This window comes from Rhinopithecus roxellana, chromosome 21, assembly GCF_007565055.1.
Source record: "Rhinopithecus roxellana isolate Shanxi Qingling chromosome 21, ASM756505v1, whole genome shotgun sequence".
NCBI classification, from domain to species: domain Eukaryota; kingdom Metazoa; phylum Chordata; class Mammalia; order Primates; family Cercopithecidae; genus Rhinopithecus; species Rhinopithecus roxellana.
The window spans coordinates 52572693-52584274 of NC_044569.1; the positions used below are offsets into that span (position 1 = coordinate 52572693).

At 42.4% G+C, this 11582-nt stretch overlaps 1 pseudogene; it reads left to right on the forward strand.

Moving 5' to 3' along the window:
* Nucleotides 1–7702: 7702 nt before the first annotated feature.
* On the forward strand, nucleotides 7703–8533 carry LOC104658710 (annotated as a pseudogene).
* Nucleotides 8534–11582: the final 3049 nt, after the last annotated feature.

Consider the following 11582-nt stretch of genomic DNA (forward strand, 5'->3'; position numbering starts at 1 on the left):
CCTGTGCTGCCTTTCTTGGGAACCCCAATGAAGGCTGCAGCCTGAGGGCTCCCTGGGCCTGTTTTCTGCCTCCTGTTTACTCTGATGTCTTTCCCATGTGTCATGCCATGCCTCTTGTCTTGAGGACCTGTACATATAATAAACTTTGCTTTCCTGAGCCTCTCCTCTGTCTCCACTTGTGGCAGCACCTAACTGACCATCATGTAAAAAAAAAAAAAAAAAAAAAAATCCAAAACAATGTGGCAGTGAGAAAACAAGAGGTATCCCCGGGGTATGGAAGTGGCTCAGTGGGACAAGAGCACAATATCTATGTGGAGCAGAGGCTGGTAAACTGGGCCATGGGCCAGATCTGGCTTAACACCTGTTTTTGTAGAGCCTGTGATTAAAGAATGAATTTTATATTTTTAAGTGACTGGAAAAAAATCAAAAAAGAAAAGAATGACATTTCATGATGTGAAAATTATATAAAATTTGTAAACTTATATGAAATTTCAGTATTCAGTAATCAAGTTTTATGGGATCACAGCCACAATCATTCATTTTCTATTGTTCATGTCTGCTTTCAGAGAATTGAGTAGTTATGACATAAACTGTGGGGGCTGCGAAGCCTAAAATGTTTATTACCTGGCCATTTACAGAGTTTACTAACTCCTGATTGAGGGAATTAACAGGGGGATATTCAGAAGGGTGGGTAAATGGCAACCAGTATTCAAAAACATGCTTGATGATTTATAATTTGAAAGGCACTAGAGAACATTGAAAGATTTTGAGGGATATGTGGCATAATCAGGATACTTGGCTTTTAAAATTGCAAACAAAAGACATTCCCAGATGCCCTATGTAGTAATAACTTATTATAAGGTCACAAAGCGAAGCAGGACAGCAAGGCAACTGACTCAGGAGGAGTGGAGCCATTCTGAGCCCCAGGACTTCCATGCCTCAAGAAAAGTAGCTCATCCACTGCAGGAGTCATCATGACCTCAGGGGAACCACCAACAGAGACTGTCTGGCTAGGCTGATTTAACACCCTGTAATATGGAGCATGCTTTATTGCACAAGGTATGATGGCTGGCCTCCTGTATGTCCAGCCTGTCCATGGTCCAGACAATGGTAGAAGAGCATGGTCTGTCTTTCTCAACACTCGGCACTGGAGCCCCAGCAACTGTACAAGAACTGCTTGAGGGGATTTTCCTTTGAAGGAAGATGTGAGCACAGTAGCTCCTTAGCATTTTAAGGATTCTTTCGCAGTGTTAGAGTAAAAATCCTGCCCCCATAGGCCCTGGTGCTACCTTGGGGGACACACCTACCTTGGCTGGAGTGGTGGGGGGAGCTGGGAGATGGGGAGATCTTCACATCAGCCTCTTTGCTCTCATTAACCTGCTCTAGGCTTCACAACTACTCCAAGTATCTTGTTGGGGGATCCAAAGGTACGTGTATTAGTCAATTTTCATGCTGCTGATAAAGACATAGCCGTTTAATGAATTTACAGTTCCATGTGGCTGGGGAGGGCTCACAATCATGGTGGAAGGTGAAAGGCATGTCTCACATGGCAGCAGACAAGAGAAGAGAGCTTGTGCAGGGAACCTCCTTCTTATAATAGCTATCAGATCTCATGAGTTTTACTTATTATCAGGAGAACAGCATGGGAAAGACCTGCCCCACGTTTCAATTACCTCCCACAAGGTCCCTCCCACAACATGTGGAAATTCAAGATTAGATTTAGGTGGGGACACAGCCAAGCCATATCACTCCACCCCTGGCCCCTCCCAAATCACATGTCCTCACATTTCAAAACCAGGCACGCCTTTCCGACAGTCCCCCAAAGTCTTAACTCACTTCAGCATTAATGCAAAAGTCCACAATCCAAAGTCTTATCTGAGACGAAGCAAGTCCCTTCCACCTATGAGCCTATAAAATCAAAAGCAAGTTAGTTACTTCCTAGATACAATGAGGGTGCAAGCATTGGGTAAATACAGCCATTCCAAATGGGAGAAATTGACCAAAACAAAGGGGAAACAGGCCCTATTGAAGTCCAAAATCCAGTGAGGCAGTCAAATCTTAAAGCTCCAAAATGATCTCCTTTGATTTCATGTCTTACATTCAGGTTACACTGATGCAAGGGGTGAGTTCTCATGGTCTTGGACAACTCTGCTCCTGTGGCTTTTCAGGGTACAGCCTCTCTCCCAGCTGCTGTCACAGGCTGGAATTAAGTGCCTGTGGCTTTTCCAGGAGCACAGTGCAAACTGTCACTGGATCTACCATTCTGGTTTCTGGAGGACAGTGGCCCTCTTCTCACAGCTCCAGTAGGCAGTGCCCCAGTAGGGACTCTGTATGGGGGTTCCAACCCCACATTTCCCTTCTGCACTGCCATAGCAGAGGCTCTCCATGAGAGCCCTGCCCCTGCATAAGACTTCTGCCTGAACATCCAGGCATTTCATCCTCTGAAATCTAGGTGGAAGTTCCCAAACCTCAATTCTTGACTTCCATGCACTTGCAAGCTCAACACCACATGGAAGTTGCCCAGGCTTAGGGCTTGTGCCTTCTGAAGCCATGACCCAAGCTCTATGTTGGCCCTTTTCAGCCATGGCTTGAGTGGCTGGGATGGAGGGCACCAAGTCCCTACACTGAATACAGCACAGAGACCCTGGGCATGGCCCACTAAACCACATTTTCCTCCTAGGTCAGTGGGCCTGTGATGGGAGGGGCTGCCATGAAGACCTCTGACATGACCTGGAGACATTTTCCCCATTGTCTTGGGGATTAACATTCAGCTCCTCATTACTTATGCAAATTTCTGCAGCCAGCTTGAATTTCTCCTCAGAAAATGGGATTTTATTTTTCTATCACACTGTCAGGCTACACATTTTCTGAACTTTCCTGCTTTCCTTCCCTTTTAAAACTGAATGCTTTTAACAGCACCCAAGTAATCTCTTGAATGCTTTGCTGCTTAGAAATTTCTTCTGCCAGATACCCTAAATCATCTCCCACAAGTTCAAAGTTCCACAAATCTCCAGGGCAGGGGCAAAATGCCACCAGTCTCTTTGCTAAAACATAACAAGAGTCACCTTTGCTCCAGTTCCTAACAAGTTTCCCATGTCTATCTGAGACCACCTCACCCTGGATTTCATTGTGAATATTATTATCAGCATTTTGGTCAAAGTCATTCAACAAGTCTCTAGAGAGTCCCAAATATTCCCACATTTTCCTGTCTTCTTCTGAGCCCCCCAAACTCCATCCTCTGCCTGTTACCCAGTTCCAAATTTGCTTCCACATTTTGGGGTGTATTTTCAGTAGCACCCCACTTCTGGTACTAATTTATTAGTCTATTTTCATGCTGCTGATAAAGACATACCCATTTAGTGGACTTACAGTTCCATGTAGCTGGGGAGGCCTCACAATCATGGCGGAAGGCAAAAGGTACATTTCACATAGCAACAGACAAGAGAAAAGAGCTTGTGCAGAGAAACTCCCCCTTATAATAACCATCAGATCTTGTGAGAGTTACTCACTATCACAAGAACAGCACAGGAAACACTTGCCATCATGATTCAATTGCCTCCCACTGAGTCCCTCTCACAATCACATGGAAATTCAAGATGATATTTGAGTGGGGACCCAGCCACACCATACCAGTAGGTAAAAGCTTCAGCTCTGAATTCTAATGTTGTGTCATAAAAACCTAGTCTGTTTTATCTGTTGCTTTAATGACTACTTTGTCTTGTAGCATTCTGTGTCTTTTAATGCAGGCACTTCTGTTCTTTTTCAAAAAAAGGAACAGGAATGAAGGAGAAAGGAAAAGAGAGGGAGGGAGGAAGGGAGGAAGGAAGGAAGGAGGGAGGGAGGGAGGAGAGGAGGGAAAGATGGAAGGAAGGAGGGAAGGAAGGAAGGAAGGTGGGAGGGAGGCAGGGAAGGAGGGAGGGAGGGATGGGGGAGGGAAGCGGGGGAGAGAGAGAGAGAGATGCCCTTCAGAGTGTATCTCTGCATTAGCAATTAAAAGCTGGCAAGGAGCTGGTCATCTATTCTCCTCTGAAGATATTTATTTGTATCACACTTACTTTGAATAAAATAGTAAAAGATTATCTTTTTAACCAGCTCAGCAAGTCCCAACAGCTTTTAAATCTGAGTTTCTGAAAGGTCTTTGTCCTTCCCTTTTCTAAAGCATTTTCATTATTTGAATAGAGTAGCCAGAAACCAGTTTTTCAGGAAACTCAAAATCTGAAAAACGAAATAGTTCTTATATAATTGGCAGGGACCCTATACTGAGTGTTGAGAATTACAGAACATGCTCTTCTACCATTTTTGTAGCCATGGACAGGCTGAGCATGCAGGAGGCCAGCCATAATACCTTGTGTAATAAGGCATGCTCCGTGTTAGAGGAAAATAAATCCATCCAACCAGACAGTCTCTGTTGGTGGCTGCCCCAAGGTCATGACTCATCCTGCAGTGGATGAGCTACTTTTCTTGAGATATAGAAGTCCTGGGACTCTGAGTGTCTTCACTCCCCTGAGCCAGTTGCCTTGCTGTCCCACTTCCACAGATGGAGAAAATGGTAAAGCGAACGTGGTGAAATAACCAGGGAGAGAACCTGAATTCTTATCCTTACTCCATTACTCAACCTGTGAGATCTTGAGTGAATCAAAACCCTTCAGGGACTCTAATTGTTCAGATAGGAGATATGAATAATAACACTTCTGCGACATACATCACAGCTGGCATTGGAGGTCAAGTGGAAATATATACATTCCAGGCTTTAGAAATTGTCAAATACAGGATAAATCAGAATAAAGGATGTAGACATTAGTATGTAAAATGATATGGTTTTGCTGTGTCCCCACCCAGATCTCATCTTGAATTGTAGTTCACATAATCTCCATGTGTTGTGGAAGGGACCTGGTGGGAAGTAATCAAATCATGGGGGCAGATTTTGTCCATGCTGTTCTTGTGATAGTGAAAAAGTCTCATGAGTTTTGATGGCTTTATAAAGGGCAGTTCCCCTGCACACCCTCTTTTGCCTGCTGCCATGTAAGACATGCCTTTGCTCCTCTTTCACTTTTTGCCTTGGTTGTGAGGCGTCCCCAGTTATGTGGAACTGAGAGTCCATTAAACCTCTTTTTCTTTAAAAGTTACCCAGTCTTGGGTATGTTTTTATTAGCAGCATGAAAATAACTAATATACAGAATAAATGTGACTGCATTCATATTGCCAGAATAAGTGTTCTTAGCTGCAGGAGAATAAGCCTTCATGCCAGGCCAGATTGATGAGGGGTTACTTTGTGATGATTTGGAGTTTCATGAGGGTCTTGAAGACAAGAGAAAGAGAAAGCATTCTAGGCTACAAGAAAGGTGCGGAAATAAACTTGGAAGCCAAAATGGTTGATGTATGTTTAAGGAGCAGTAAGTAAACTAGATTACTGGCTGGAGCAGACTAAGTGTATTAGCAAAGTTGTGGGACATGAATGTGGAAAAAGTAAGTTGAAGACACACCATTGGAGGCCTTGAATGTCAGGTTTAGATATTTGGGTTGTTCAGAAGAAAAGGGCTAGTAATTTTAGAGTAATGACTTGGCAATAGTATGCAACTACATCAGGGAGAGATGGGCAGCAGCCAGACCCTACTAGCAGCCATTGCTTTCATGCATCTAGGGACAGGATAAGGAATTAAGCTGAAGCTGTCATTGTGCTGGCTGCTCTGAAGGACCTGGTAGCTGAAGAGGCTATAGGGAGAATGAAGAACCACTTCCTCTGAGTTTGGCTGGTATAAGGAAATGAGATACTATTGTTGGAAATGGGGAACATATAAGAGGGAATTCTCATCCTGGGAGGAAAAATTTACTCACTTTTCAGCCTCAGTGTTTGAGGGGAGGAACATATGGGTCTCGAAAGGATTCTATTTCACCACACAGGAAAAGGCTTTGAGGAAAGAAGGGGCATGAGGGGGCTTGGACCCCCTCCCCTGCTCCCAGAGAAAGACAGGAGGCAACCATTGCCAAACATTGATAGACTGAGAAGGCTCTCCAAGAAAGGCATGACGAAGGCTTAGAGAACTCCAGCAAGGAGGGAGACAGCTTCCAGAGGAACCTGAATAAGGGAGAAAGAAAGGCTGAACTCTCACATTCAAACCCTTGGTGGTCTGAGCCTGACCTTCCCTGTAGGTCTCCCACACAGAGGAAAACTGCAATTCAAGACGAATGTTTCAGAACCAGGCAAATGGGGAGTCAGACACCAAGGAGTGCTAATTTATATTTAAATACAACATTTTTATTACTTTTCTAGAAATTTGACACCAACCCTCATTTTAAACTAGACAAAGCAGCATAACTTTTTTCTTTCAAAATGATTGACACTCAAAAGGTAATACCCTTTAAATTCCTCCAATTAAAGCAAATTTAATTTTAAGTTTAATTAAAGGAAACTTTAATTAGAAAGAAGATTAAATTTTAATTAAATTTCTCTAAAATCTTCATACCGGCCTTTACAGCTAATATTTCTGTCAGAAATCAAATCCCTCCTTAATATTCTAAAATTCTTTTCTAGCATTTTCCTTCGTATTAAAACAGCATCTCACCAGCTGTACCTGCCACTGTGAAAATTATTCCCATCTTAAAATACTGGAAATACAACGGAGAAACCAAATTCTCCCTGGGCAGAGAAGGAAAAACAACATATTCTATTATTGATGAGATTTTTATTTTCCATCTCCTCCCAGTCCTTTCTGAAGCGATTAGGTGTGATGGGCCTGCTGTGAGCCAGTGGTACTGCATCCACAGCATCAACAAATATTTATGGAACACCTACTGTGTGCATGGCCCTGCACTAAGTTTCCTGTCTAACAGGGAAATGTTAAAATCCTAGCTCAGCCAGAGACACCAGCCGACAGAACCTAGACGACAAGCTACACCTAGTGTGTTCTTGACTGCTGCTTCGTTCCCAGGGTCAGGAAGAGAAATGCCATCTCCTCCCAGCTGGTCCAGCATCTTCCCCCTGCCCCACGCTGCTTGAGGCTAGCGAGAAAGGCCTTGAATTAAGAGACATAAGTCTCAGATTCTAGACCTAAATCCTCATTAGATAACAATATTATCTTTGGGAAAACACTAAACTTTCCATTTTTCACATTTCTCTTTTGTAAAATGGGGTAATAAAACCCAAGGATGTCATAAGGATCAAATGAATTAACGTAGATAGAAAAAGTTTCTGAGAACGGCAAAGTGCCGGTTAGTGTAACTTATGAGGATATTGTTGACTGGCCTTCCCCTTCCCCCCGCAGATTCTGCCTGCTTTAAACACTCTAGCTGGGTCCTCAGCCGTCCCCGGATGTCTTCCGGTTCATTGCTTGCTGTTCTCACATTCACCATGCTGTAAAGGTGGTTCTGTTAATCTTCCTTCCCACAACTACCTCCTGTTACCACATTGCGTGTTCTCATTCCTTTCCTCTCAAGACCTCTTCTTGCTCTCTGTCAACCCATAACCAAGTTCAACTCCTCCCAGAAGCCAGCACTGAGCAGAGCCCCAGACAGGGAACATTCCCTTGCTCCTGATACTCCTTTACACACGCACCCTCCCCTAGACTGCTCTACGCTTTGGATACTGACATATAGCAGAGCCTCTGCCTCCAGAAATGTGGAACATACTTCAAGACCCCCCGCAGAAGAGTAAGTTAAAATAAAGTGAGAATAAAGAATTTCGTTAAGGCCTCCCCAGGCAGGGATGCTGGGGCTTGGCAGTGGGCTGAGGCAGCTCAGGGCTGCATTGAGTACTTGGGGCTCCACTCGGGTCCCTCTTGGCACCAAGATGCAGAGGAAAGCTGGCGCGATGACGAAGGGTAAAAGCCAGATCAAAGAACCAGAGAGATCACTTCCTCCCTTAGGTCCTCTGGCAGTTGTTTCTGAAGGTTGTGGCACCATAGCCATCCATGCCAAACCTGGCTGCAAACAAAATACTGGAACAGATTTGACAGCAGAGGCGGTAAATGTGGCTATCGGCGGCGCCTCCATCGGAGAGGGAGGATAATGCTGAGCTTTACAGCGTATCTGTCCAAGGTCTTAGAACTCAGGAAGAGTGATGTGGTTTTGGATAAGGGTGGTACATCGCATGAAAAGATAGTGAAGCTTTTGCCCTCCACAAATCTAGAAGAAATCTTGAGGAAATTTACAAAGAAAGCTGAAAACAAAGCAAGAAATGGAAAATACATCCTTGAGAAACTTTTATTGCTAATGATGAAGAGGTCGTTACATGCACATTCAAATATATATATATGACTCCAAAAAGTAGACATTTGAAAAATAATGTATATTGAACATAGGTTCTAAAATCCCTGACCCCAAACAGCCTGGAACCTGTTACTCTGATTTCATGGCATTATAGAATAACAGAGCTGGAAAGAATCTTCAAAGTGGCCTGATTTAATACCTTTCATTCTCTGGTGGGGCTTCTGATATCCAGGAGTTGACAGACTTGTTCAAGATCATAACATGCAAGATGGCAACTCAAACCCAACACCCTTGACTCCTTGTTGAATGCAGTTTATCCAGCTTGTAAATTAAAATTACCATATCTCCACGACAGTTCTGGAATTCTGGGGATTGCCTTCTAATTCTGTTTACAAGTGACAGAAAACCTGTTACACTGTTCTGTAGTGTTACCTTATATTTTAAAATGCTTATGTAAATGAAAGAAAATAATTTTTTACATATTTAAAGACTCTATTGACCATTTTATAACAAAGTAATGAATAATCATGACTTGTAATTAAATGTGAATTATGTTTGAGAAAAAAAGAATTTCATTAAATGAAAGCTATCATGAATTTACTTGACAGGAAGAAAAATCTCTTCTTCACACGTTTCTAGGTTGAGTTTCCCATCCCTGTAAAGAAACTGTGCTAAGCTCTGTGCCCTGTACTCCCTGTACATGTCAATCACACACCCCATTTCCTTCAGTTCTAATACATGCAAGGGCCTGTGATGCATGCTGTGGAGAGATGTTCTATAACTTTATGTGTTATTATCCCTTAACATGCTAGATGCCTCCTCCCCAGGGTGCCTTTCGCCCTGGACCTGGAACACCACTGTCTCCTAAATCTTATCCTCACCGAATCTTCAAAATCTCAACCAAACCCAACCTCCTGGAAGTGTCTGACTCCTCAGCCCTTTCTTCTGAATTCTTGAATTCCTAGGGTTTGGTGACGCAGGATGAAGTATTTGATACAGGATTTGGTGTTGTTCTTTGCTATACCATGTGTGTCCTGTCTGTCTCCTCACCTCGCTACAGCTTTTCCAAAGAAGGATCTGTGTCTTTTGCTCTTTCTGAAGCTCTTGCTGTGCTCAGGCTGCTGCTGCAGGCATACTAGGAAACCAATAAATACTTCTTCCTTAACTGTTTTTTAAAAGGGAATAGAAGCCCTATTCTACTTTGTCAGGTGCAGGGTACACCAGAGATGTAGTAATTCTCACAAAGCAGCAGAGACGATGATTACGTGAGCCTAGAAGCAAGCAAAAATGAGTGATAGACGGAAATAGAAAATGGAAGAACAATGAAGGTTGCTTAAATCAGTGAGTTTAGCACGAGATAGAAGTGAAAATACGGAGGCTGACTTCTTCTAGAAGTGTGTGGGAGTTTGAGAGACTCCCAAAGTGAGATATATAAGCCAAAGGCAGAGACCACAGAGAAGACTGTGTTTCCATGGCCAGCTCTCGGCCTAGAGCTCCATCATTCAACTGCAAAATGGGTACAATGTCATTGTCACACTCCCACTTTAAGGACTTTTGCAAGACCTAATTATTTATTATTCATAAAGGGCTTTGAGCTCTTCACATGAAAGACACCAAGAGAAGTACAAAGAATGAGTCAGTATCATTATTAGCTATAGTTCAACTCAAAGCGAGAGGAAAAAACATGACCATTTTCAGTGCACCTGTCAGCTTGGTCTTTTTTATCATTTGTAGGATTTTTGTGGCTAAATCAGAATTGCTTTTCATTACTTTTTCACTGGCAATTAAAAAAAGATCAAAATGGGACTTGTAACAAGGAATCTGAATGCTAATTTTTGCTCTCTGTAAAAAGGTAAAACATACGTCTCAGAAATATCTTGGGAATACTTTTCTATTTAGACTATCAAGCATTTCAGGGAATAGGTGACTTTACTGCCTCAGAAAAACTGGAGCTCAGAGAAATGGAGGAAGAAGGTAAAACTCACCAGTTTTAAATGTTGATTTTTTTTTCTCTTTTTTATACCAATTGCCAAACCTCCAAACTGCCAAAATTATGGAACACTTTTTTTTACACTGAAGTTCTGAATAGAACTATCGTTCTCATTATCATAATACTGCCAACAATAAGTCCTGACATATATTCTCTCTCTCCTTCTATCCACCGTCCCCCTGCCCCCACCAACAGCACAGTCTTTGGGAGGTGAGTTTCTCAAAGTTCCAATGGGACTGGAGTTTGATCATTTTCTTTGCTGTTCTGTCTCAAGCTTTCTTTAGGGTTTGTTTTCCATCAGGCGCTCATGTCTGCGGGTCATGTCCTTCTCTTGCTGAGGTCTCTGTTTGCCTCTGGCTTTCTTTATTTCTTGCCTTTTTCTTGACCTGTTTGCTTTCAGGAACACCTTTACTGAGAATCTGCTCACTTCAGTCTTGAACAAAGTGAGAATTAGGACCAACTACAGTCATTGCTCTCACTTCTTTCTAGCATTTCTCCTTTCTCTCTGATATACATTAGTTCATTCACCAAAGTGAACATGTGTGGTGGAGTTGCAGATGGAGATTAGGGATGAGCGAAATGTGTCAGTTACTCAAACACCATATTTCCTTCTCTGTCTTAGATTAATCCTTCCTGGGAACCTGAATATGAATTTTTAAATAATGTTTAAAGATGACAAGTGGAGAATAAGTTGGCTTGAAAATAAACTCCCAAACTAGAATACTTTCTGCTTTGCCTGCCAAAACTGGGAGTTGAGATGGCTCTGCACATCATTATCCTTCCACAGTAGCAGATGCTGCCTAAACAACAAAAGGAGGTGAGGTGGCCCACCTGGATGGACTGCTAGGTAACAATCCATATTGTCCCTGACCCAAAAGAGTCGTAAGATCTTGAACTTTGCTGTGGGCTTATTAGTAATTCACCAGAGGCTTTGTGTCCGTATTCAGGGTATTCACAAGTATTCTTTAAGGGGCTTTTCATCCCATAGCAATAATTGGGTACCACATGACTACTCAATCTAAAATATTTTGAATATGTGTTTAATAATTCCTCTCTTTCTATAAATTATTTCTCCAGAATTTGTTGTTGTTGTTTTGTTCTTGTATGCTCAGAGAGATACCGGGGATAGTAACAATGAGAAATGGACCTTTTAAAAGACTCCATGGTATTCTTCTTTCTTTATTCTCTGGCTCAGAATTCTATTTCTAGGAGAATCTCTATCTAAATGTTCCACTTTAAACACACATACGCATGCAAATACCCCCTCCACTCTCACACCCTATACGCAGATAAACATGGTACTTCTTATTAGCTTCATTTTTAATACCAGTCCTTGTTTTCAAATTTCCTCAGACATTATTTGTTCCCTTACAAAGCTCTATACTCA